This window comes from Ambystoma mexicanum, chromosome 9, assembly GCF_040938575.1.
Source record: "Ambystoma mexicanum isolate Mex_15411 chromosome 9, UKY_AmexF1_1, whole genome shotgun sequence".
Classification (NCBI taxonomy): domain Eukaryota; kingdom Metazoa; phylum Chordata; class Amphibia; order Caudata; family Ambystomatidae; genus Ambystoma; species Ambystoma mexicanum.
The window spans coordinates 840828243-840854251 of NC_090931.1; positions in this window are offsets into that span (position 1 = coordinate 840828243).

Genomic DNA, 26009 nt, shown 5'->3' on the forward strand with positions numbered 1-26009 from the left:
TCGATCAGTGTTAGGGAGAATTCTCTGTATAGGCTAATTTCCCAAACCTAGTGAGTCCCCCAGCAGCTTTGCTGGATTTTTGGGGTTTATTTTTATTCTCCTGCTAAGAGCGAGACTCTTTTTCTCCCACTCTTAGGCATGATTTGAGAATGTCCTTTGACTTTGTAATGTGTTTTATGGGCTATGGGGTCTTTTACTCCATAGGGTTTCATGTGTTTTTGGTAAGTGTGTTACACAGCACCCTCAGTGCAGTAACACAGGGGTGTCATAGTGACCCCCAAACATAGACTCCATACCCTGGGACTGACTACTGTCTCCCAGGGCATGTAAAGTCACCATTGACTTTACTAGTCTTAAATTGTGAACAGAACTAGTACAAACCATCATATTGTGGAAGTACTGGTAGGGGTAATTAGATTGCCCCTGGGTCTGTTTTTCGAGGGGGCACTGTGCAGTCCCCCCTCATCGAGTTTCTGGCTGGTGGCAGTGGTTACCACGCAAAATATTCCCCCGGAATATTTCCTATGGGATTTTCCCATTCATTTTAAACGCACCACTTTTTTGGTGCAATGTTAAAGATACCGCTGGGTTATTTATTTAATATTTATTCCGCGGTTGGTTCTTTTTGCCAGGACTCGGTTTTAAAATGGCGTTTGTGTTCGCCTCTAACTCCAATCCAAGTCGAGCCTTTTGTTCCACTTTTGGCAGGCTTCTGCACAGAAGCCTCCAAAAGTGATCCCACTCTGTCTGGGTCTACAGGATGTGTGGGAGGGGGGAAATAGGCACCCTGGACTGAGTTGCCTCAGCAACTCAAGTCGCACTCTTGTGTGATTGGCCCAGCGGTGAGCCGCTCCGCTCTCCACTTAGCATGTTTGAGTGACAGCTAGGACTGGTGAATGGGGGTTTTCTGCATAAAAGCAGGGCTTTGGGGACTGGAACTTCAGAAGTCGCCACAGGACCTAAAGAATCTGAAGAGGGAGAAGCTGAGCCGACCTGCAACGACGACACCACCGGTGGAGCACTGCTGAACCGACTCACCACTTCCCGACGACAGAGAAGAACAAGTTACTTCTTACCTTGTAACGTTCTTTCGATGGGATGTTCCTCCGACGTATTCCTTATCTTAGATATCTCCTTCCAGCTTTGCTGGCCTCGGAAAAATTTTTCTCTAGAGGGCGCTGCGCGTCGACGTCCGCCGAGTCGATGTCCCTCGACAGCCGCCGTATCGATGTAGACGTCTACATGCCTATAAAGGCCACGCGCAGCGTCCGTTGCTCAGTTCCGTTTTGTAGCCCACAGTTTTTCTGTCTGGACTAGACTAATCACCCTGAAGGAGCGTAAGCTGCAACAACAAGGGAAGTAGTACTGCGGGGATGGATGGGAGGGTCGATAAGGAATACGTCAGAGGAACATCCCATCGAAAGAACATTACAAGGTAAGAAGTAACTTGTTCTTCGAAGGGATTGTGTCCTCCGATGTATTCCTTATCTTAGATAGGCTCCCATAGCAGTATTCTGTTATTGGAGGTGGGAGTACTGACTTCATGCTTCCTTTTATTGATGAATAGAGTGCAATACTGCCCTTCCAAACCTAGTCTCTTGACTGGAGGAGGAATCCAAGTTGTAAAATCGTGTAAAGGTATGGGCGGACGACCATGTGGCAGCCGCACATATGTCTTTCACCGGCACTCCTCTTTTGAGGGCCGATGAAGCTGCAATACCTCTGGTCGAATGAGCCCTAAGATTTTGAGGGGGCTCTTTTCCTGCCAGTTTATAAAATTCCAAAATGGCTAGAATGATCCATCTGGAAATGGTCTGCTTAGTTATCGGTAACCCCAGCTTGTGACCTGCGTAGCCTACAAACAGCTGGTCTGCCTGTCTTATCCTAGCCAGTCTACTGATGTAAAAACTTAAAGCCCTTCTAGGGTCTAGCCTGTGTAACCTCTCTTCCTCTTTTCCCGGATGAGGAGGAGGATAGAAAGATGGCAGGGTAATCTTCTGAGTGATATGGAATTCAGAAACCACCTTTGGGAGGAAATTAGGCTTCACTTGCAGGACAACTTTGTCTTTGTGAAAGATTGTATGAGGGGGTTTACAAGAAAGAGCTTGTTACTCGCTCACCCTTCTAGCAGATGTAAGTGCTATTAATAAAACAGTTTTAAGGGTAAAAAATCTTAACAAACAAGAATGGAGTGGTTCGACAGGTGTGCCCATCAGGAAAGTTAGGACTAAGTTTAAATCCCATAGGGGGACCTGGAATGGTCTTGGGGGATAAACGTTAGTTAACCCCTTTAGAGACTGTATTACCAAAGGTAACTTGAAATAGGATGGCTCTTCCGCAGTGCGCTTAAAGATGGATGGCGCTGCGAGATAGCCCTTAATGGTGCCAACTTGAAGGCCTGAATTCGCCAAATAGAGTAGGAACGACAAAACCATTGGTGTACCACATGAAAAGGGGTCGATATTCTTTTCTCTACACCAGCTGCAAAATCTGTTCCAACGGCAGCGGTATAAAGACTTTGTTGCTGGCCTCCTTGCCGAAAGCAACACCTCCATAACATCATCAGGGAGGTCCCAATCCTTGTACCTCAGCCTTTCAGAAGCCAAGCGTGAAGGTTGAGGGTTTTGATGTCTGGATGGAGAACCTGACCTCCCTTCTGTGAGAGTAGATTCTCTCTGAGTGGATGTCGAATTGGAGGGTAGATGGACAAGTCTAGAAGGAATGACAGGGACCGGTGGGAACGCGTACAGAAGCGGAAACTCCCAGTCCACTATGAACGCGTCTCCCAGAGCTCCTCTTGGGGGAAATTCCCTTGAACAGAACAGATCGCACTTCCTGTTGACACTGGTGGCGAACAGATCCACCTGAGGGGTTCCCCAAAGGGCGAAGATCTCTTGAAGGACTTCCTGAGCTAGTTCCCACTCGTGGGAGACTGTGCTCTGCCTGCTCAGAGCGTCCGCTGTCAAGTTCTTCTCTCCGGCTAGGTGAACTGCCGATAGAGAGATTCCTTCTTGGATTGCCCAAAACCAGAGCTGCATCGCCTCTCTGCACAGGGGTAGTGATCCTACGCCTCCTCTTTTGTTGAGGTAATGCTTGGCCACTGTGTTGTCCGTCATTATCAGGACATTTTTCTCCCTTGTACAGCTGGCAGGAACGCCTTCAGCGCAAGTCTGATGGCCCTCAGCTCTAACAGGTTGATATGTAGTCTGGACTCCGATGGAGACCAGCGACCGCTGATGGTCAAGTCGTTGGCGTGGGCTCCCCACCCAGTGAGTGAGGCATCCGTGACTACTGTTATCTCCGGCCAGGGTTGCCAAAACTGTTCTCCTTTCAGAATGTTCTCCTGACAGGCCCACCACTGAAAGTCTCGAGCCACCCTGTCGGGAACCTGAAGATCGGTCATTCTTCCTGAGAATTGTGACCACTGAGTCCTCAGTGCCCACTGGAGGGATCTCATTCTCAGGCGAGCCTCTGGCACAAGGAAAATGCAGGATGCCATGAGGCCTAGCAACCTCAAAAAGTCGAAGGCTGGGAGACGTTGGGCATCTTGGAACTTGGTAACCATCTGTAGAATATCTTGAGCCCTCACCTCTGGTGGCGAGGCTTTTCCCAAGTGTCCAGGATCGCTCCGATGAACTGGAGTCTCTGCGATGGTATCATTTGTGACTTCTTTAAATTGAGGGAGAAGCCCTGTCTGTGAAGGGAGTGGCAAACGTGATTTAGCTGAATCTGAGTTTGTTCCGAAGATACAGCCCTGATCAACCAATAGTCCAGGTAGGGGTAGACGGAATCCCTTCCCTCCTTAGACTTGCCGCGACTACCGACATTAACTTGGTGAAGACCCTCGGGGCGGAGGTCAGCCCAAATGGCAGCACTCAAAATTGATAATGAGAGTTGCCAATTGCGAACCTCAGGTATTTCCTGTGCTTGAGATGGATAGGCACATGGAAATAAGCGTCCTGAAGGTCCAGAGATACCAACCAGTCCTGGAACTGAAGGGCCTGAAGGATCTGAGAAAGAGTTACCATCTTGAATTTGTCTTTCCTGAGGAATTTGTTCAATTCTCGCAAGTCCAAGATGGGTCTCAGTCCTCCGTCTTTCTTTGGAATGAGAAAGTAAGGGGAGTACCAGCCCTTGTTCCTCTCCGCTACAGGTACCGGTTCTATGGCACCTTTCTCTAGCAGGTCTAAAATTTCCTGCAAGAGGAGCGGATCTCGAGCTTTCTGATAGCTGATCCCCGGTGGATGACTCTGAGGTATGCATAGGAGAGGCAGACAGTAACCTTGGGCAACAGTTTCCAATGCCCAAGCATCTGACGTGATAGCCTGCCATTCCGGCAGATGTTGAGTTAACCTGCCTCCTACAGGTGTCTTGTGAGGGAAGTCCTCAGAGTGGTTTTGGGGCGGCTGATGCAGATGCCGATGGTAAAGAGGCACCTGCTGTTGCTGCGGCTTTTGAATATCTACCCCGTCCACCTCGGGAAGTTCTTCTTTGTCCGTTTTGAGCCAGTCGTCCTCTACCTCTTCCGAATGCGCAGTAGAAGCGAAAGGACTTGCCCCTCGCAGAGGTTCCTGTGGGACGAAAAGGTGTCTGACGGATTGCAGCGCCTAGGGATTTTGCTGCTGCCTTTGATGTTTGCAGTTTTTCTAAACTGTCATCCGCCTTTTTCCCAAACAAAGAAGAGCCATCGAATGGCATGTTCAAGAGCCTAGCTTGCACATCTGGGGCAAAACCAGACTTTCTCAACCAAGCGAATCTCCTGGTTGTTGTACTTGCCGCCATTGCTCTGTTGATACTGTCAGCCGAATCAATGCCCGTCTGGAGGGATTCGCACATGGCGTCTTTACCGTCCTGTATGATATTTAGGAACGCCTCCCTTTCTTCTCCCTCTGGGATGCAGTCCGCCGCTGTAGAAGCACACTCCCAAAGTGTATGGCTGAATCTAGCAAGGGTGCAAGTAGCATTAACAGATTTTAACGCCATGCTACATGCCGAAAAAACTTTCTTTGCCATAGCATCATATTTCTTATCGTCCCTGTCCTGTGGGACGGTAGGGTAAGCAGTCTTGACATCAGTAGAAGATGCTGCCTGTACCACCAGACTTTCTGGGGATGGGTGTTTTGACAAAAACTCCGGGTCTGCAGAAGATACCCTGTATTTAGTAGACAGTTTTTTATTTACTGCCGGGACGACATCTGGGGTTTCCCAGTTCGTCATGATTTTCCTCTGAAGAGCTTTATGAAAGGGCACTACAGGATCCTCCTGTGGACCTTTATCAAGAATATCCGTGAGGTCATCTTGTTGGAAAGCCTGTGAAGGTGTTGACCACCCCATACATTCTGTGATCCTGGCCATTAAGGCTCTATATGGGGTTTCAGCATGCTCCCCTGGGTCTGGCCTAGCGAACTCCACCTCAGGGGAAGTGTCTAACCCACTTGCCTCATGTAAGGAATCATGGAGATCCTTTAACCTGCGTTCTTCTGAGGATAACTCCTCTTGAACTGGGGTTGCAGGTCCCTGAAACTCAAATGTGTCTTCCTGTTCAGATAGTTCTCCCTCTTCCATAATTGAGGACATAGTTCTCAATTGTTCTGAACTCACAAAGGGTGTGAAACCCATCTCCAAGGCAGAGGGTGCCAAACTTGTTGTAATTGGCCTCGAAAACGTTGATGTCGTCGACGCCGAAGGCTTCGGGCGTGGCGTCGAAAACAAAGGCGGAGGCCTCGAGGACCTCGATAGAATTGGGATTCTGTTCGAGGAAGTCGACAATCTCGACGCCATCGTCATCGAGGACCTGGGGATAGCCATTGAGTGCTTTGCAACCGTGACTTTCCTTGGCGTCGACGCCGGTGTCGAAGATGGCGTCGAGTCGACAGACCCGTGTGTCGAAGGTCCCTTCGACAACGGCGTCGAAGACACCGACCTCGGCGTCGACGGAACCTTCGAAGAAGGTTTCAAGGTCATAGCTTTACTCGAGGGTTTGTAACACGCTCGAGAAGCTTCCTTCGCCGGGTACTGCGACTCGCGGCGTTTTTGACCTTCGGGTCTTTCGACCAGAGCATCTCTCTCGACAGTCTTCGAGGGGGTCGAGGCCGCTTTCTCGAAGACGCTCATCATATTTTTGCGGAATTCCTCCCATTCAGCCCGGGAACTATGTTTCGTGGGGCAAGGGATTCTCTTAGGAGAAACGGAGGAAGAGGAGGTGAAGAAGGGGATCTTCGACGTCTCCTCTTCGAGTGCTTCGATCTCGAGGAGTGATGGGACCCACTCCGAGACCTGGAGCGCGAATGGTGACGAGGAGACGAATGTCTCGACTTCGTCGAGGATGAAGAAGCTTTTGAAGTCTTACCTTTCTCCAGCTTCCACCTACGCTCCTTCAGGGCCTTAGCTGTCATGGACATACAGTCCTCGCACTCCGAACAATGGTGTTCAGCTCCCAAACACCACAGACAAACTCTGTGAGGGTCAGTCAGCGACATCTTTTTCCCACAGTCTCAGCATTTTTTGAAGCCGGACCGAGGGGTTGTCGGTTCCGACGAGGAAGCCATCGAGTATGGATCGAATATCTCAAGGAAAATAGGATAAATTCTCTACGAAACTGAGCGACGATATTCCGAGGCACTGAGTAAGCGCGTAAAAACGGAACTGAGCAACGGACGCTGCGCGCGGCCTTTATAGGCAGGATGACGTCGATACGGTGGCTGTCGAGGGACATCGACTCGGCGGACGTCGACGCGCAGCGCCCTCTAGAGAAAATTTTTCCGAGGCCAGCAAAGCTGGAAGGAGATATCTAAGATAAGGAATACGTCGGAGGTCACAATCCCTTCGAAGATCTTCTTCCTGGAGTGTCTTCTTCCTATGAGCTGGTGGGGTTAACCAGTTCACCCTCTTTTCGCCTCCTGGATCGTCTCGTGGTCAAATCGCCCGTGCCAAGCACCCCGGCGGCCGGATAGCCACGCTTCACCACTACCGCAAATAAAAGGGTAGTACCTTTTAACCGGGAAACTCTGCGGCTGGTTTCTTCCCTGGCAGTACAACGACCTCCAGCTTTCCTCCACGTCGAGATCTTCTCTTCCCCTGGACGAAGCATCGACTTGCACCCGCTTACAGATACAACTGCCCCCGCTGGAGCTTTCTCACCATTTCAGGTACTGTGTCCCGCCTGGTCTCCCTTGCAACAGACTGTTCAAGTTGTCCCGTAAATCCTTGACTCTCTATCTTGGGGTGACCTGGGACCTGTTAACTAACTTTTCTGAACTGATCCAGCTCCTTTTTGAACTATCTGCAAAGACTTTTAAAGTGTACTTCAACTGTGTGATCTTGGGCACATTCCGCCTTGCTCTCTCCAAGAGTGGGCCTGGCCTATGAAATTTCTTTCTCTACAGTAGACTCTGCCTTTCTTGACTTGCTGTGGTTCTTTTAAAAGTGTTGGTATTGTGTGCTTTACTATTTCTGACTTTTCCCTTCCTTTTTAAATAATTATTGGAGTGCCATCTTGGTTAAGCGCTCACCTCTGTGTTGATAATAAGTGGTGTTCTTTTCCTAAGACTTGTTGAATAATTAATCAGGGAGGTGTATATATTTCTAGTGACTGTGTTTGAACTTGCTTGACATATTAGTGCCAGTGTATTTTTACAAGTGTGTTTTTAAATAAATAATTATATACTTTTATACCAAAGCTCTGGTCAGTGTTTGCTTGTGCTACTGTATTTGTGTACTTAATGTGTATACTCTATATACTGCCTAACTCTTCTTGAGAGAAGTCTGACTGTTCAGCCACAGCTACCAGGTAAATCTGGGTGGTATAGACTGCTACCAATTGGGTTTACTGCCAACATCTGTAGTCTTAAACTTTTTGCAGTGGTCCCCAAGGGAACTGCACAGGTTTCTGCCTAACAATCAGGAAGTACTGTAGCAATTATTTGTAGGAATGATTTAGGGATGTATAAGGTCACTATAGACTGTGAGGGCTTTCAAGTCCTAGATACTCAAATTACATCGGACCATCATAATAGCCTTAATTTCATTTTGGTTTATAGGCCTCCGTCAGAAATGCCTCTTTTTAATGACCATATTACCCAACTCCTCACTCCATTATAAAAATCGAACTGCTCTACAATCCTGCTTGGCGAGCTGAACATTGTAGGGGCGAAGTTAGGGACAATTCAGCCATCCACTTAGGATGTCAACTAAACAATATGAACATCTGTGTACACAATTCAGATCCAGGCCATACTCTAGATTGGTTGCCAACCTGAAATATGAGGGTTATTGATGTTCTTACGGCCTCATGCATATGGTCTGATCATTTATGCATCTCTTGTAAGATGGACATTCTCACTCCTTATCAGCGTAAATACGGTGCTTCGCGTCAGATTTATAGCAGACATTTTAAAGAAATTACCTCCTGTGAGCTTGCCACTGCATGGTCGTACTCATGGCAATGACGACCGACCAGGACTTCCCGGATTTCCTGGCTGAGAGGTTTGACTCCCACTTAACCACATTTCTAAACAGAATTGCCCCTCTTACATGTAAAACTGTCAGAGATCGCCCAAATCACCAGGACTGGTTCACTTCTGAACTTGCGTTGTTAAAACAGACAAAAAGGCAAGCTGAGCGAAGCTGGCAAAAAGACAAATCACAATCTAAAAAAGACGCCTGGAAACAGATCTAGAAACATTATAAACTTAAGATCTTAGAGACCAAGAAACATGTTTTTAATGCACAAATCGCTGGTGCTAGAAATGAAACTAAAGAACTGTTTAAGCTGTTCAAAAGCTCGGAGAAAGCAAATGCTCATAGTAGATCATTTGTGACTTCCGGGGACGATTGTTCCTGGGTTCAGGAAGCCTTTGCGAGCAAAATTGTTTCTGCACGAACAAAGATCAGTTCAGGTCAGGCGTCTCAAACCCATCTGAGACCTTCCTCAGCTGTTTAGTCGGATTTAGTTGATTCTCAGACCCTTTTCAAGTTTACTATGGTATCCAAACTTAATGTTGTTGGGTTATTAAAGAATATGCACCCAACTAATTGTCCAGGAGACCTCCTTCCCTCCAAAATTATTTTGGCAAATAAGGAGATCTTTGCACCTTTCCTTAGTATGTTTATAAATGCTTTGTTTACGCAGGTTGTTATTCCCTCTAGCTTTAGGCAGCTTGTAGTGACCCCTATTTTGAAAAAAACCAGGTATGGATCCTAAAGACCCTTCTAATCTCAGACCAATCACCAACAATATGCTTTTCTTGAAAATTATTGACAAAATGCCTACTTCCCTGCTGCAGCAATTTATGGAGAATATGGGTGTCCTCCATGAAAAACAGTCTGGTTTCCGTAGGAATTATGGAACAGAAAGTGATCTTATGGATTTGTGTACCCATATGTTGGAGGCACTGAAAAAGAGTGGGTTGGGGCTGCTGATTCTATTGGATTTATCAGCCGCCTTCGACCTACTTGATCATAAACGGCTGTTGAGGGCTCTGTCCCTCATTGGGCATTGTTCCGAAATAGCTGTTGAGTGGATGGACTCGTTCCTCTCTGGTCAACACTCTAGGGTGTGTTGGGGAGATGCTTCATCTGATCCTATCCAGATTTCATGTTAAGTACCGTAAGGTGCGTGTCTCTCGCCATCATTATTTAATATATATCAAACCTTTATCTGTTAAACTGGAGAGTTTAGGTATACAATTTTGCAACTACGCTGATGATTTTCAGTTAACCATGGAGCTTTGTGGTGACTATGAGTCAGACCAAGTTAAATTAAATAATACCTACATGACTATTAAAGACTGGACGTCTACAAATTGGCTTTTCTTAAAGGTCTCTAAAATTGAACTTATGGTCTATGGGTCAGCGCATACTAGGGATGTGCTTAGCCCTGCTTATATAAGTTTTGATGTTGATAGGGACCACATCACCATTGTGGATAGAGTCAAAACACTCAGCATTCAAGGAAGCTTCCATATAGATACTATTGCTGACGTAAACTTTGTGGCTAAAAATTTGAATTATTATCTGATGGTTCTGAGACAGATTTCTCCTCTAGTCACCCAACAAAAACAGGAAAAGCTTGTACGAGCAATTGTCTTTCCCAGGCTGGATTATTGTAATTCATTGTTTGCTGGTTCAAGTAAGGACTGCCTGAGTAGGTTACAGAAAATTCAAAATGATGTAGTCCAATTGGTGTGTAACATTGCCTGGCGAGAATGTGTGTCCGAAGCTAGGAAGAGTCTGCACTGGCTCCCAGTGGCTGGAGAGAATTCAATTTAAAGTCCTGACCTTGGAACACAAATGTTTGTACAGCAATGCACCCTCCTACTTAAAAGGGAGGTTGGCAATTTACCAACCGGCTCGCAACTTAAGATCATCAAACACATCCTGTTTATGTACCTCCCGGTTTCGGAGAACCCATGGGATGGGGCGTCTTTTCCAGTATTGCTGGCCCAGGCATGGAATAAGCTTCCTTTGAACATGTGGACGGAAAAGAACCACCTCGTCTTTAGGAAAAGCTTGAAGACCCTTCTCTTTGCATAGTAAGGAACTATCTGGGGTGGATGGTTCACCATCCCCTACGTCAGATTTGTCACTTTTGGTGTTCCCGTTTGCTTTATGTAGTGCCCTGATGCCCATGGGCTGTTGGTGCTTAATAAATAAATAAATAAATAAAATGAAGAGGATGGCGCCAGATACAAGGTAGGGTGTGTCAGTGAAGGACACCCAAACCTGAGCGATGATGATCTATGTTGTATGACGTTGACCATTTTGCCACTGGGGACCAGTTAACCCTTACGAAAAAAGCCTCTTTTGCTGACTGTTGGAGGCAGCCAAATCTGAGGAGGTTTTGAGGTCAGAGGTGCTGGTGAGGAAATCTCTGATATGTTGTCAGCCGAAAGAGACACCAAAATTGAACAGTCCTTTGGATTGTCTTGCCTTTTGGATGCCAGTTTAGGGGGAAACTGTTTCTGTCCCTGTAATAGCATCACTCCCTTAGATGGTTGTGAGATGGCATTGCAGGTTGATCTATGACATGCCTCGAGAGGTGCGTTAGAGATGCAGGGAGTCCTGCTCAATGCTGAGCTCACTTTTCTCTTAGACCCCTGAGGGCCTTCCAGGTGAACCCTCGGTCACTTTGCCCAAAACCTCGGAGCATACTCTACAAGGTCAAAGACCCAGTGCTAGACCCTGAGAGGTAGTTAGTGTTCCCACCAGTAACAGCTTGTGAGACCTCAGAGCGCTCTGGTACAAGTCCCTGAGGGAGCCTCTGTACCTGCACCAGTATAAGCAGACTTGGCCTCAGTGCGCACTGCGGTAACATGGAGGCTAGCTGCTGAAGGACTTGCGCCCCTCCCACCACGCAGGGTGCTGGTTTTACCTTAAGCCTTTGAAGAGACAAACTCCTTGATGTGCCCATGAGGCGACACGTGGAATACTTCCTTCCAGCGAGCCAATCCTCTTCGTAGAGCCTGGGGAGAAAAAACGTGTGGCAAGAAGTATGGCCAGGGTCTAAGCACTCCATGCAGCGTCAACCGTGTTATGCCCATCCTAAAAAACTGACCAGTGCTGCAGGGAGCCAAATGAAAAGACGTAAATAAGCACCAAAAAAACTGCTGATGGAAAATATTTGCGCAACAAAAATTGTGCATGCCGTTCAAAGGGTCCAGTTCCGTCGATGCAGAGAAAAGGACTAGATCGTGTTGAGAGTAGGCTGAGTCAGCGAGGCAGGCCACACTCACGCTGCTGCACCTCCCACACAACACAAAATGTTTCAAAGGGGAATTACACATTTTTGGTGCTGTGCAAAAAGTGCTCCGGTCCTTTCTCCAAGGTTGGACAACCGACAAGTCTGGAGGCAAGGGGACGGGACATAGGAGTAATGGGCATCAAGTGAGTTGACCTAGGATTAAGATCTCATGCTCCTGCTTTGCTTTTTCTAGGCCATCGTCCACTGGCTTTCCCAATAGATGTAATTATTCTGCTACAAGTTAACCTACTGTCGCTGACGAATAGAGGGCAGGACATTCTTAGTTAATGCATTTACAGCCAAATGACCCCCCTGAACAATAGTTTTCTATCTGTGTTTTAGAATGACTGGCATTTCTTCAATGAGAGATTGTAAATTGTTTAATTGTGGGTGATCGTACTGTACCATGACAGCTGTGGCATATGCCAACTTCACACTACAGGCTGCTGAGGTAGCTAACATACGTACCATGGCTTAGAATTTCTAACTTGCTTTCCCGGGGGATGTTAAGAGGTAGAAAAGGGTGCAACACATCTCGTTCTAACTGTGGTGATGACCAGTAAGTCATGAAGTAGATGTCTCGTAATATAGGCTGGGCCAGATAGTGCTGGCTTATTTTTTTGAAATCTCATGTTTAGTGCTCTTGTATTTATTGGTGTCTGCAGTGTAGTATTAATTTGTCACTTGACAGTGTTTAATAGTGGAATGCAGTGTTAAACCGGACGCAGCTCCTTCAAATTCTACTCCAAATCTTTCATCAGTTTCCTACGTTTTGATGCTGTAGCTTGGCAGCTGCCCTTTTTAATATTATTATAATAATATTATAGCATTACTGCATTGATCTTTTGTAGGAGAGTTCATAATTGAAGGCATTATATTGTCTGGGAAATCAATGGGGAACCATCTGGATTTTCTAGGTCATTTTCCTCCTGTTGGTTCCTCACCCCCTTGGTCTTTTCCCTCACTGAAATCATCTTGGTGTAAAATGTCTAATCGAGTCCCCTTAAGAAATGTCTCGGAGGAGACCTTTAAAGGCGACTCTGTAGTAATATTGTCTTGTCTTTCCTGCAGAAAAGTAGGTGTCTTTGACATAGTTTCCATAACGTACACAGTTTCCTAAAGGGATTAATGTGGACGAGAAGGGCCCGTGTATCTTTCTATTCTTCCGGAATCTCCTCTCCAGATTCCTTTTCTCAGGAGTAATGTGTTCCACCCACTTAGCCTGCAAGTCTGACGTCAAGGACTTCTGTGCTTGTGTGTATTGTGCTGTTTGCACTCTATTTTCGGCACAGTCTCTCTGCAACTCAGAGTGGGAGGGAATATAACATTTCTGGGATTCTTTTTTGTGGGTGCCTCCATATTATCAGTGTTACCTTTAGTAGTTTGTGTTTGCAAGAAGAGTGCACCAAGCGTTGACTGGCCTCCTTTGAGGTCTTTGTATATGAATCAGTGTCATGTTTAGATGGCGCCTTTGACTGGTTGACAACATGTTTTGACTTCGGCGACATGTCTGTGGGTCGGCACATTGGTGTTGTTTTTTTTAAGAGATTTTGGACTGGGTCTTAGCTTTAGACGGGTCTTTGTGTGAGGGTCTGATGCAGCCTCACGGTACCAGATGTGGAATCCTCATGCTGGCTTCTAGTAGGCCTACTGAAGCTGAGGGACAATTGCAAGGGTGGATCCGAGGTACCATCATCTAAGGGCTGCTCAGGGCCAGAAACGTCCCTTTCTCTAGGCTTGTCGACCTCAACCATCTCATCGGAGGTCGTAGACGTATTACAATCTGAGGCCTGGGCCTTCATATCCTGCTACACACTCAAAGCTTCAGTCCTTTAGTGCTTTAGGTTTGAACCTTTTACACGCTAAGCAGGGGTTTTTGGCATGGTCCCTTGAAAGTCAGTGGTTACACACCTTATGGGTATCCTTCCAAGTGAACTTGTTATAGCAAGGCAACATTTAAATGGTGTTTTCTCCATTTGGAGAGCGCAAACCCAGGAAGCCAAGAAGTGTAATAGCAAAGAGAAATATAGGCATTATTGATCATGTGAGAGAAAACCTAAGCTCCAAAACTATCCCTACAGTATGCTCGGCGGCAGTCAATGTCCATCAGAGTTTTATGTTGCAGTTCGATCTCGGCCCCCTGTCCTGTCTTGGTGTCATGCTTAGAGGCCTTGTAATAGGCCTTAATCTTGGAGAGGGGTCGTTGCACGAGGGTCTGATGTAGCCTCATATTCAGCAAATGTGGTATCTTAGGCCGACTTCTTAAGGACCCACTGGAGGCCAACTGCAGGAGTGGATCAGCGGTTCCCACATACAAGGGCTGTTCGGGATCGGAAACCTCCCCTTTTTCAGCCTCAACTGCTTCAACAGAGGTCGAACACTTGTTAAAATCTGAGGCCTTTGGCCTCCATTGTGTATGCTGTCCAATACTTAAATCTTCAGTCCTTTAATATTTTAGCTTTAACCCTTTTGCACGCCAAGCATGTGTCTTCGACGTGATCCCTTGAAAGGAAGTGATTATATTCTTCTAACAGAATGTAAGGGTTACAGCAAAGCAAAATTAATATGGCACTTTCTCCAATTGGAGAGAGCAAACAGGGGCATCCAAAAAAAGGAATAAGCAAGGAGAAATATAGGAATGTTTTACTTTGTAAGAGAAAATCCCAGCCGGCAAAATGCCCCTACTGTTTGCTATGTGGCAGTCGATGTCCATCAGAGTCGTAGGTCACAGTCTGATATCAGTACTCGGTCCCATCTCGGTCTATGGGAGCCTTGTTCACAGTTTTGGGTCCCCGGCTTCACTCACACTTATGCTCATATTAGCACTTATGCTCATAGTAGCACTTATGTTTGAACACTATGACTGGGCATGCTCATTGTCCTCCACCATGCATGCACACACTTCTCAGACCAGGAGATGTCTACTCTCTACCTGGAATCTAATACCCTAGACTCTAAAGCCGAGTCCTAGTAGCACTTCTGTTCTTATGCCATGGCTGAGATTGATCATTATCTTCATCCAGGTATGCACTACATTATTAGTCCAGGAGACGTCTATCTCTGCTTATCTTGCGTATATGGGAATTAACAAGCAAAACTACAAAACCAGGGCCTAGTAGCACTTATATTAAAACAATATGACTGGGTCCAATCTTGCCGTCCTCTGAGTATGCTATGTGGTCTCTGATCAAGGGGTGCTTACCCTAGGCTCTGATCCCCTAGAATGGATGCGGTCACGGGCAGGCACTGGAAGATAATCAGGAAAGGGGTCTCCCACCATTCCGCACAGATACTCACCCATACCAATATGCTCACTCTCTCCTCTATACCAACAAACAAAAGAATGCAGCTATACCCCCCTCGATCAATTTGGCCTAGCTGCACACATACCTAAACACCTCCACAAACACCTCAACAGACTTTAGAACGCAGCTATAACCCACGAACAATCGGTCTATGTGCACACAATCTCACACAAAAGCTCCACCAATGCCAGAATGCAGATAGTGAGGTCTATTTTGGCTTTGCTGCACACATTGTATTGATCTCACACAACCACAGCACCATGCCTAGGGAATGCAGCCACACACTACACAATCCACACCGGCTGCACACATACTGAGTGCACCCAAGCACCATCTACCACCCAACACTCTCCACTGTCCTGCAATGCGGTCCACAGCGGCGTTCAACCCACAGCGCTTTGAGATCGTACCAATGATAGAAAAGGCACTATACAATTGACCTATGATATGATAGTCTATTCATATAGCGCCTATACACTATGTGTTTCAAAGCGCTTCAAGGCAAGGGAGGGAACAAGGGAAAATACAATGACATTCTTACAGGACAAGAACAGTTAGGATGTGAAATTAACTGTCGTACTCGGCCTGACGACATTTCAGATAGTGCAAGACCTAGGACATAGATAAGAAAAGGAGAGTGGGAAGGAAATGGAAACAGACAGGCGACTACCGTACTAGGCCTGATGACATTTCTGGTAGAGCTGGAGAAAAACAAAAGGTGAGGGAGAGGGGTGCAGAAAGGGAGGGGAGGAACAAAACAAGCGACTATCATACTAGGCCTGATGACATTTCAGATAGTACTGGGGGAGGAGGGAACAAGGGGAGGGTAGAGGGGAAATTCGAGGTTGCTATCATACTAGGTCCAGGGACATTTCTGATAGAGTAAGTACATAGAAGAAAGTAGGGGAGGGGAGAGGAGGAGAGAACAGAGAGTAAGCAGTCAAAAAGAGTGGAGAAGCAAGAGGGGTGAGCAAATACAATTGCAGAAGTCAGTAGTAACACATAATGTTGCAAGCCAGGATACAAGATGAAGATGGGAACAGCATGATTCAGGGCCACCCTGAGTACAAGATGGAAGGAAGTCCAGCATGAGAGTTGAGAAAGGGTGACGCATCGTGAATCAATGAAGTCCATAAAAGTCAAATTCAGTATTGACCACAAGACAGTGATGGTGAAACCAGAATGTATCAGGACAGACTCCTGCAGACGTAGGGTGGAGGGGGGGCAGGGTAGAAGAATCAAGCAAAACAGGCAACACATGTGTGCGAGAAGGGAAGGGGGCACAAGGGAACATCACAGGGGGACCAGAGGGGGTGAGGATGGCCTGTGGGGACAGCTCAATAACATAACACGATCATATGATGGCGTAAAAAAATCTAATTTAAAAGTAGTATGTGAGGACGTTGACGCATGGAGCATCCTGGTAGGGACAGTACAACCGGAACATCCCTGTTAATGGCCTTTTTAGTTTGGAAGCATACTGAATTCTTAGGACCAACACCTGATGGTGGCCTAAGTCTAAACAGATTTGTGAGGCTCAGAAATACACATATATCAATTGGAGCAGAGACCAAAGGCAAACTGACAGGTTCCTGAGCTTGTGAATGGTGAGAAGTTCCACTTGGGTGTGAGGGGCAGTATGCACAATTTATAACAGTAATTTGTTATGTCACTTACTCAGAAAACCTTGAATTCAGTATAAATGCAGAATAACGATTGAGCTTGTCATTGCTTCAGTTCACCAAATTAAAATGTACTAGAGTTGCAAGTAAGTCAGAAGCCGATCTGTGCAGCTGAGTAGGAGATCAGTACTGTGAGTGTGCTGCAAACGGCTACGCAGCTCATGCTCTAACTGTAGCATATTGTTGTATAGTATTTAGGCGTAGGGCCTACTGTACCTGTAATGCATTCTCTTTATTGTTTTACATAACAAAGGCAACATTTCCAACTGTTCATGCTTAGGATAGACATTGCATACATACATTGCAATGAATCATACTTTGTTTACACATCATCAGTGTCCAAATCAAAGTGGTCAGAGGTTCTTTGTAATTTCACGATCAAATACATTTTGTATGGGCCCAATTTATCTCTAGGTTTCGCACTTGGATAGGCCATGAGTCTATAGTCCGCCTCTATCTCGTAGCAGTACATGATATCTCTCATCCATTGTTCACCCGAGGGAGGAGACCCCCTTTCCCCCAGGCCATTGACTCACCCCCGTTGCCAGTGCCAGTAGCAACCCCGCCAAACGTCACACATGCCCTGATACATTTTTTTATTTCAACAAAACATTTTATTGGCCTTTTTTATCAGGTAAACATGCATCATCATCTTCATCACATAAGCGCAGAGATGTCACATGGTTCAAGCTGAGACAGGGGAACAGTACGTTTTCCAGGACCTCTTCTCCAAGGAGAGATCATTGCTACTGGCGTGAGAGACTTCGCAGGTCCCAGCTGTCACTTTAGTTCCAGGGTCTATGTAAGCCACCGGGTCATGGGCGGACGGCTGGGTTGATCCAGGGTATTTCTCCGACTATTCCATAAAAGGAGCCCAGGTGTTCTGGAAGCTAGTAATATTCCCCAGACGCATAGCAGTGATTTTTTTCCGACACCACTATGTCCCAGCATTTAGACCACCAAATAGGTAGCGACAGACCTTCTTAGTGCTTCCATAAATGGGCTATGAGATCTTGGCGGCAGTGAGGAGATGGGTAATTAGTGCTGCTATCTGTCCTGTTAATGGGAATACCCGCTCCTTAGTGTCTCCCAAAAGTACTATTCCCGGGTCCCATGGGATTCCCAGCCACGTGATGAGTCTGATTTGCTCCAATACTACTTGCCAAAATACTCTAGCTTTTGGGCAATCCCATAGCAGATGAAATAGAGAGCCAACGAACGTGCATCCCCTCCAACACCCGGGGGAGATTGCCGGGTTGCTTTTGTTCAGCAGCTCAGGGGTAACATAAAACCGGTAGCATACTTTATATCCCCCCTCTCTGTTTGTTATGTATTTGGTGCTCTTATGTAATCTCACCCATATTCATCCCCAGTCTTCGATATCTAGTGTGCGCCCCAGGTCTTTTTCCCAACTAAGCATATATTTTTCCTTCCTGGTAGTGTCTGTTTTATCTAACAATTGATATAGTGTGGTGATTTTCCCCCTGGGTGCAGTTGCAGTCAAGGTCTGCTCTAGAGCGGTTAAATCCCTCCCTCCCATTCCCCGAACAACACATTCAGAAATCCAATGCCTTAATTGTTCGTAATGGAAGATTTCGGATTCTGGGATGGATCGGAGTGATTTTTCCGTCACGACGGAAAAGTTTGCATGAGAAATGTGCGAACCACAAAAGGTTCACACATTTCCCATGCGAACACGCATTCAAAACCCCTACATACCCACACCCCCACCCACAACATAACCACAACACACCCCCACCCACACCCTCAACACACCCCCACCCACACCCCCAACATTAACAAACCCTACTTACCTTTTTTACACGCTGAGTCCCTGCTGCGCCAGTTCCCTTTCACTTCCGTAATCGGAAACCGGCACCACAGGGTCCTTTTCTTTTCTTTTTTTTAAGGTGCTGCAGGATTGTTCCCCGCAACCCCTGCTCACTATACCACACAGTATAGCGAGCGGGGTGTGGCGGGGGACACCCCCGCAGCCCTTTTTTTTTATACTTACCTACAATGTTACCACCAAAGGTTTGAACTTTTAGTGTTCGAACCTTTGGTGGTAGCATTTTTCTGACTTTTTGTACGGTCGGACCTTTTTTTCGGTCCAATCATACAATTCCTCTGGGACATTCCATTTTGTTTTGCATTCCACAAATGTTAGGAGGGTGCCATTGTGTAGGAAGTCTGCGATCCTCGTCAGGCCTCCCGCCCGCCAGGCTGCAAAGCTATTGAGGGGAATGCCCAGGGTAAAGTCTGGATTGCTCCAGATTGGTGTTAAAGGACCGATCGAACCTGTGCATCCCCATTTGCGCACTGTAATTTTCCTGTTTAGTACTGTATTTTTGTGGCTGCTAGGAGTCCCAGGTCTGCCGGCATCCGAGAGGGCGTTATGTGTGGGACGGCGGAAAGTGGACCAGAGCACCATGCTTCCTCAATCTGCTTTCACCGGGGCTGGTCTGCCATTGATTCCCATGCAAAAGCGTGAGACAACTGAGCCGTTCTACAATATCTGGCCACATCTGCAAACACCCAAGCCTCCCAACCCCCTGCTGCGGAGCATAATTGGCTTTGCAATGCACGGTTCCCCTGCACCCCACCCCCAAATACATTTCGATATGCTTTTCTGTAATTTCCATAGGTCTCCTTCCGGGATATTCACTGGGAGGGTTGCACAGAAATAAATCAGCCCCGGGACAATATTCATTTTAACTGCAGTAATCCTGCCAAGCCACAAGATTTCCTGTTTCTGCCACTGTTCTATGTCTTTCTGTAGCTCCCTGAACAGCTGCGGAAAGTTGGATTGGTATATTTGTTCGAATTTCTTGGGAATCTGAACACCTATGTAACTAACAGAAGATTCTGCCCATGGGATGGGAACTTGCGAGGTGAGACATTCTCTCTGATTGCATGGCATGTTAATCGGCAGAGCCGCTGATTTTGTATAATTTACTCTAAAACCTGATACTTCCCTGAAGGCCTCAATTTCCTGCCACAATGCGCCCATAGGTTTTTTCCATCTGTGTTATTGTGAGAAGGACATCGTCCACGTACAAGGCTGTTTTATATTCCTGCTTGCCCACTACAATACCCTTTATGTTCAGGTTTTGTCGGATTCTGAGGGCGAAAGGCTCCATTTATAAGGCAAATATTAGCGGGGATAGTGGGCAACCCTGGCTAGTGCCTCTAGTTATGTTTATCTTGACCAATCTCAAGCCGTTATTCTTAATTGTGTGGAAGGGCTCTGGTAATTGGACATCACCCACGTGACAAAGTTAGGGCCGAACCCAAAGTGAGAAAGAGTTTGTCTAATGTACCCCCAGTCCAGCAGATCAAATGCTTTGTGGGCATCTAGGGAAATAACTGCGATCTCCCCCTTTCTGGCCGCAGATTCTATCAGTTCTATTACGCATCTGTTATTATCCTGGGTGCTTTTGCCCGGAATGAAACCCGTCTGGTCTGGATCTATTAGTTTTGGGAAGACCTTGCTCAACCTAGTGGCAAGGATCTTGGAGAAAATGTTTCCGTCATTATTCATCAATGTAATTGGTCTATAGGAAGAGCATTGCTCAGGTTCCTTACCTGGTTTAGGGGTGAGAATGGTCAATGATTCCGCCATGGAGGGATAAATACTTTTGGTAGTGAGGTATGGGTTATATAAAGCAGTAAACTGAGGGGCCAGAATGTGAGAATATGTCTTATAAAATGTAGATGTAAGGCTGTCAGGTCCCAGGGTCAAGTTTTTCAGAGTTTATATTGCAGCTGTAGTTTCCTCCACTGATATTGGCAGCTCCAGGGATTCCAAGTGAGCTTGGGGGACAGGGTTGTTAATGGAGTGTAAATAATGTGTCTGACTTTTAGGTGTTATACGGGATCCTGCCATGATTTCTCTGTGGTGATCAACCATGATTTCCATTTTCTCGGGTTCGGTGAACCTTGTGGTGCCGTCCTCCCCTTTAAGTGTTAAGATGTTGTTTCTATTATGTACCCTCTTTAGTTTATATGCTAGCATACCAGAATACGGTTGGTTTTGTTCCCAATATAATAGAATTGCTTTGTCTATGCCAAGGCCCTGGCTGACTTGTCCGCCAAGTGCATTTCTAGGGCTGTTTTAGCTTTTTTGAGATCACTCTCAAGTTTCCTAGTACGGTGTCTTTTATAGCCTTTTTCCAGGTCCGCGACATATGCTTAAAGTTTGGAGCCCTGGATTCGTGCCACTCTCCTTTGTTCTGCTACTGCGCCTATAAGAGCCCCACGAGTCACTGGTTTCATGGCGTCCCAGATCACACTAATGGGAGAGTCCCTAGTTGTGTTTTCCCTGAAATAGTGTGTTAGAGCCTCACCCAATTTTCTCTTGATGATCATATCTAGTAGGGTGGAGTTATGTAGTTTCCAATATTTCTTGGGGGGAGGGGTTGGGGAACCCTGAATTCGTAGATCTGCCGTGACAGGAGCATGATCTGAGAGAAGTCGAGTCTGAATTTAAGAAAGTTACTCACCGTAGTGGCTACCTTACTCCTAGTCCATAGTCCCCTTTCCTCTACGCTTGTGGGACATTCCGTCCTTTGGGACGGGACCAGAGCACTTTCGTTAATAAGCATAAAAAATGAAAATGTTGGTCCTTCTCTTTTTACACAGGGAACCACACGCAGCCATAACCCCGCCATCCAGAGCTCCGCCCCGCGCATCGCACTTTAGTCCTTTTCTATCACCAGGTCTGCAACCATTTAAGCAATAATAGAGGATACTTATTAGAGGGGTCGGCGGGTGGCCGTATGGAGGAAAGGGGACTATGAACTAGGAGTAAGGTAGTCACTATGGTGAGTAACTTCGTTATACTCCTAAGTCCCGTCCCCTTTCCTCCATTCTTGTGGGAGATTCCCAAGAAACTCCTCACAGGTAATACAGGTAATACTGAAACAGGTTTTTAAGAACAGCCTGGCCTGAATTGAGCATAGGCCGTGGAGCTCAGGTCCAAGCAGTAATGCTTACAAAAGGCTGATGGTGAAGCCCACGTAGCCGCCTTGGCAATGATTTCCCAGGGAACATATATTTATAAGGCAACAGCAGCCGCTTTGCCATGTACAAGATGGGCATGAATGCCCTTCGGAGGTTGAAGGCCCTGAATGGTATACGCTTCTGAAATACAGGAGGCAATCCATCGGGATATAGTCGCCTTTAAAGCAGGTTTCCCTTTCGGGTCTCCGAACGTCACAAAGAGTTGCAAGGAGCCCCTGAGTTCAGTTGTTCTATACAGAGAGAACTTGAGTGCTCGTCTGACATCTAAATTGTGTAATACTCTCTCGGCATCTGAAGTTGGGTTCGGAAAAAAGACAGGTAATCAGATAGATTGATTCAAATGAAAATCAGTCACTACTTTAGGAAGGAAAGAAGGATGAATGCGGAGCACCACCATGTCCTTATGAAAGGTGAGGAACGGATGTTCCACAGACAAAGCTTGAAGTTCATTTACTCGCCTTGCCGAAGTCACAGCAATGAGAAATGCAACCTTCCATGAAAGGTACTTTAGTTCCGCCGTAGCCATGTGTCCAAATGGTTTATGGCATAAGGCATTGAGGACCACATTTAAATCCCATTTTGAATGAGGATTGCGTACAGGTGGAAAAAGATGTAATAGACCAGCAAAATGCCTTTCATTGACTGGGTTCGTCATAGAAAAGGAACAGTTGTCAGTGGATGGGTAGGTGGCAATAGCCGACAAGTAAGTCCTACAAGACAAGACATGAATGCCCGAAGCTGCCAGATGAGATTTGAACAAAAGGACACTGTCAATCATAGCATGTCTGGGTCCAGCTGCTTAGCGAAACACCAGTTGCAAAATTGAAGCCACTTGCTTCTATACTGAGACTTCGTAGAGGGTTTCCTGGCTGCTTGGATAATGCACATATTGTCTTCGGACAAGTTAAACTGCGCTAAGGTTTTGAATTCAGGCACCAGGCCGCCAAGATGAATGACTGAGGAGAGGGGTGCCACATCTGCTGATCACACAGGTGAAGCAGGCTGGGAATCAACGGTAGTCTGATCGGAGGACAAACCGACAGATGCTGAAGTTCCGAGAAGCAGAATCTGGCTGGCCACCAAGGAGCTATGAACAGGAGAGTGCAAAGTGACCGATGAATCAGAGGAAGAGGCGGGAAGGCATAGGCCTTCATGTTGTGCCATGGAATTTCGAGAGCGTCCCCTAGGGAGGAGGCCCCGAGACCGTTCCTGGATGCATAAAGAGGAAGCTTCCTGTTCGTAGAACTCGCAAAGAGGTCCACTTTCGTAGTGTCGAAAGATGGTAAAGAGTACCTCCATTTTCAGTTCCCACTCGTAGCTGACCGCCGTCTGTCGGATGAGTGAGTCCGCAGTCACATTGAATTGACCCAGAATGTGTGCCGCCAGTAGCCAAATGCTGTGCTGGATGGCCCATTCCCAAATTGAATGGCAAGGTTCCCAAGAGGTGGTGATTTGGTGCCACCCTGCTTGTTGATAAAAAACATCAACACCGAGTTGTCCGTGCGGATCCCGACCACCCTGTTCGTGATGGACGGTTGGAAAGCTTTCAGTGACGAAAAACAGCCAGAGCTCCAAATAAATTATATGAAACTGCCTGTCCTGTAGCATCCATAGATCGAAAACCTGGAGATGATCCAGCGTTGCGCCCCACCCCAGAAGGGTGGATTCCGTGGTAATCGTCACTTGTGGGCAGGGCTCCTGAAAGGAGTCCCCCACTGTACGATTGCTGGTCGAAGACCACCAGAGTAGGTCCGTCATCATGCAGGAGGGGACTGGGATGATCTTGGAATCCGAGTCCAAAGCCTGACACCAAGAGCTCCGAAGAGCCAGCTGCGTACGCCTCATTTTGAGACTTACAAGAGGAAGAGCAAGGGAACTACCAAGCTGTCATCTGCTCTGACTGGATGAAGAGCGGTCACGTGGCGAATAGATCCGCAATCCTACCCGCCATCAAATACACCCTGGAGTCGATCGTGTAGGAAAACCGGGTCTTGAGAGACCATCATGGAAGATTTCCACCGGTTCACCGACAGCCCAAGATGGAACAGGAGCTGGAGGAGAGACTGGAGATTGCTCGAAGCCGTAAGTGGACAAGGGCTGCGTAGGAGCCAGTCGTCCAAATACAGATATATATGTACACACTGTAGCCGAAGGAAAGCTGCAATGACCGACATCATATTCGTAAAGACGAGCGCCGCCGAGCTGAGACCAAAAGGGAGCACACATAACTGGAAATGCTCCCTTCCCAGGGAGAACCGCAGATATTTTCGATGCAGCTTCCATATCAGGATGTGCATATACGCATCCTGAAGGTCCACTACACTGAGCCAGTCGCCCTTGCGAAGAGAGGACTTTATTTGGCAGGGTGTGATCATCTTGAATTTCTCTTGGGGAAGAGAAAGGTTGAACTGGGAAAGGTCAAGGATGGTGCGCAGGCCAGCCTTGCTGGGTTTGGGCACCATGAACAGACAAGAGTAGAAGCCCTCCCGTTGTTCCCCAGGGGGAGTTGGCTGATTTCCAGGAGTGTATTCCTGGATACATCCTCTGATATTTTTAGGCGCTGCGGTAGGCAGACGCCTCTCATACGGGGCATACCCCCATGAACGCAATGAGGATGGTTGCCAGGAAGGCCCACCACCAATCAGGTCCGCATAGACCAATGGAGCAGAAGTAGGTGGAAGCGAGACATTATGAGGCAGCAGCATCCGAGCATGCCAGTCATAAGAAGGGCGGAATGGATTTGTACCTTCCCCCCGAGGTGGAAACGGCTGCTCAGCGCCCCAAAAACAAGGTTCCCAGCACCTGTCGTCGAGAACATAGGTGTAAGGGAAGAATCCAAAATGGCCGCCGTGGACCATGAGGGTTGGGCCGCCATTTTGTTGATGCCTGAGAACTGCGTCACATGTGCAGATGAGGCAACCGTCTCCTCAGACTGGTGAGGGGACTTAAGTAACGCCTTAGCATTGACACAAGGATCCTCGGCAGAGCCGGTACTGTAGAGTCTTGGATATTTACAGGACATCTTGGAGGTGGCCCCAAAATTAGCCTCCAGAGGAGGAACCTCGGCAGAGCCGGTAACAGAGGAGTTAGAGTCTATGACCTCCCTCTTTGCCCCTTTGACAGAACCAGTAACACTGCGTTCCCGAGCGCGGGAATTATGAGGAATCCACCTCACAGACAAGACCTTCAGAGCAGGTCCCTCGGTTTTGTCGGTACAGACCTTAGCCTCAAAAAGAGGAACCTCGGGTTTCCTCCCAGTATGTGTAGCTCCCTGTGATGCTCGAAATGCATCGGAGGGACAGGGCCTCCGTATCTTTGTCCTTTACTACTTTTTTTATCGTGTGTTCTGTCGCGCAGGAGTTCAGCGGTGCAGCTCTCTCTCTTTTGGTTTGGTGAACGGACCCGTGGGATACCCTTATGGCACCCATGGGTGGGGGTACAACCCTGTGCCCCTAGTGTATGTTTTTTGGCACCTGTGGGTGGCCCACAGAGCAGGGTATGGGCTGGTGGGCGGAGTATCCTCCATTTTGGGGGTACCCCGGCCCTGCCATTGGGATCAGTTGATTCCTGATGGAAAACAAGATGGCCCCTGTGGTCTCTTGCTTTCTATTACCTATTACCTTGTTTTCCCAAAGTCCTGGGAAGCCCTGACTCTGTCCCTTCCCCCTGACTGGCTGTTGGGTGGAAATGCCATATATGGTGTTGTTGTGAAGGCCCGGCCAGACTAGCTGGAGCCTTCCCAGTGATGTATGTTGTGGGTACCTCCTGTGGGTGGGACCCGGGTGAATAGAGTGTCTGACGAATATGCAGTCTGTTGTGGGTGTCTAGTATCTGGTGGTTGACACAATGACTGAGACAGCCCTGCCCGAAACCAGTATGAATGCAGTTTGGAGCAATGTTCCCTCTAATTATTTTTCTCTAAGTGCAGAACTGGTTGCCTTTCGTGCACACTTTATTTTCCATGTGCGCAACTGACTCACAAGGTAAGCCATTTTGTGAGCATGCGTAGTTAGTGAGCTACCATCTCCAAAGAGAGTTTGGAAAGGAATTGCCACTTCCAAACCACTGCAATTCTTTACTAATCGGCATAAAAGCTGCATCTTACAACACTTTTTACAAACACATAGGTTAAAGACAAATATTATATATGTGATTATACCATTATACCAGTTCAAGACCTCAAGATATGCCAGAGTAGCTAGCAAAAGTACTCCTGTGTAGAGCAGAAAATATGCTTTATGCCACTAGAATAACACTCAT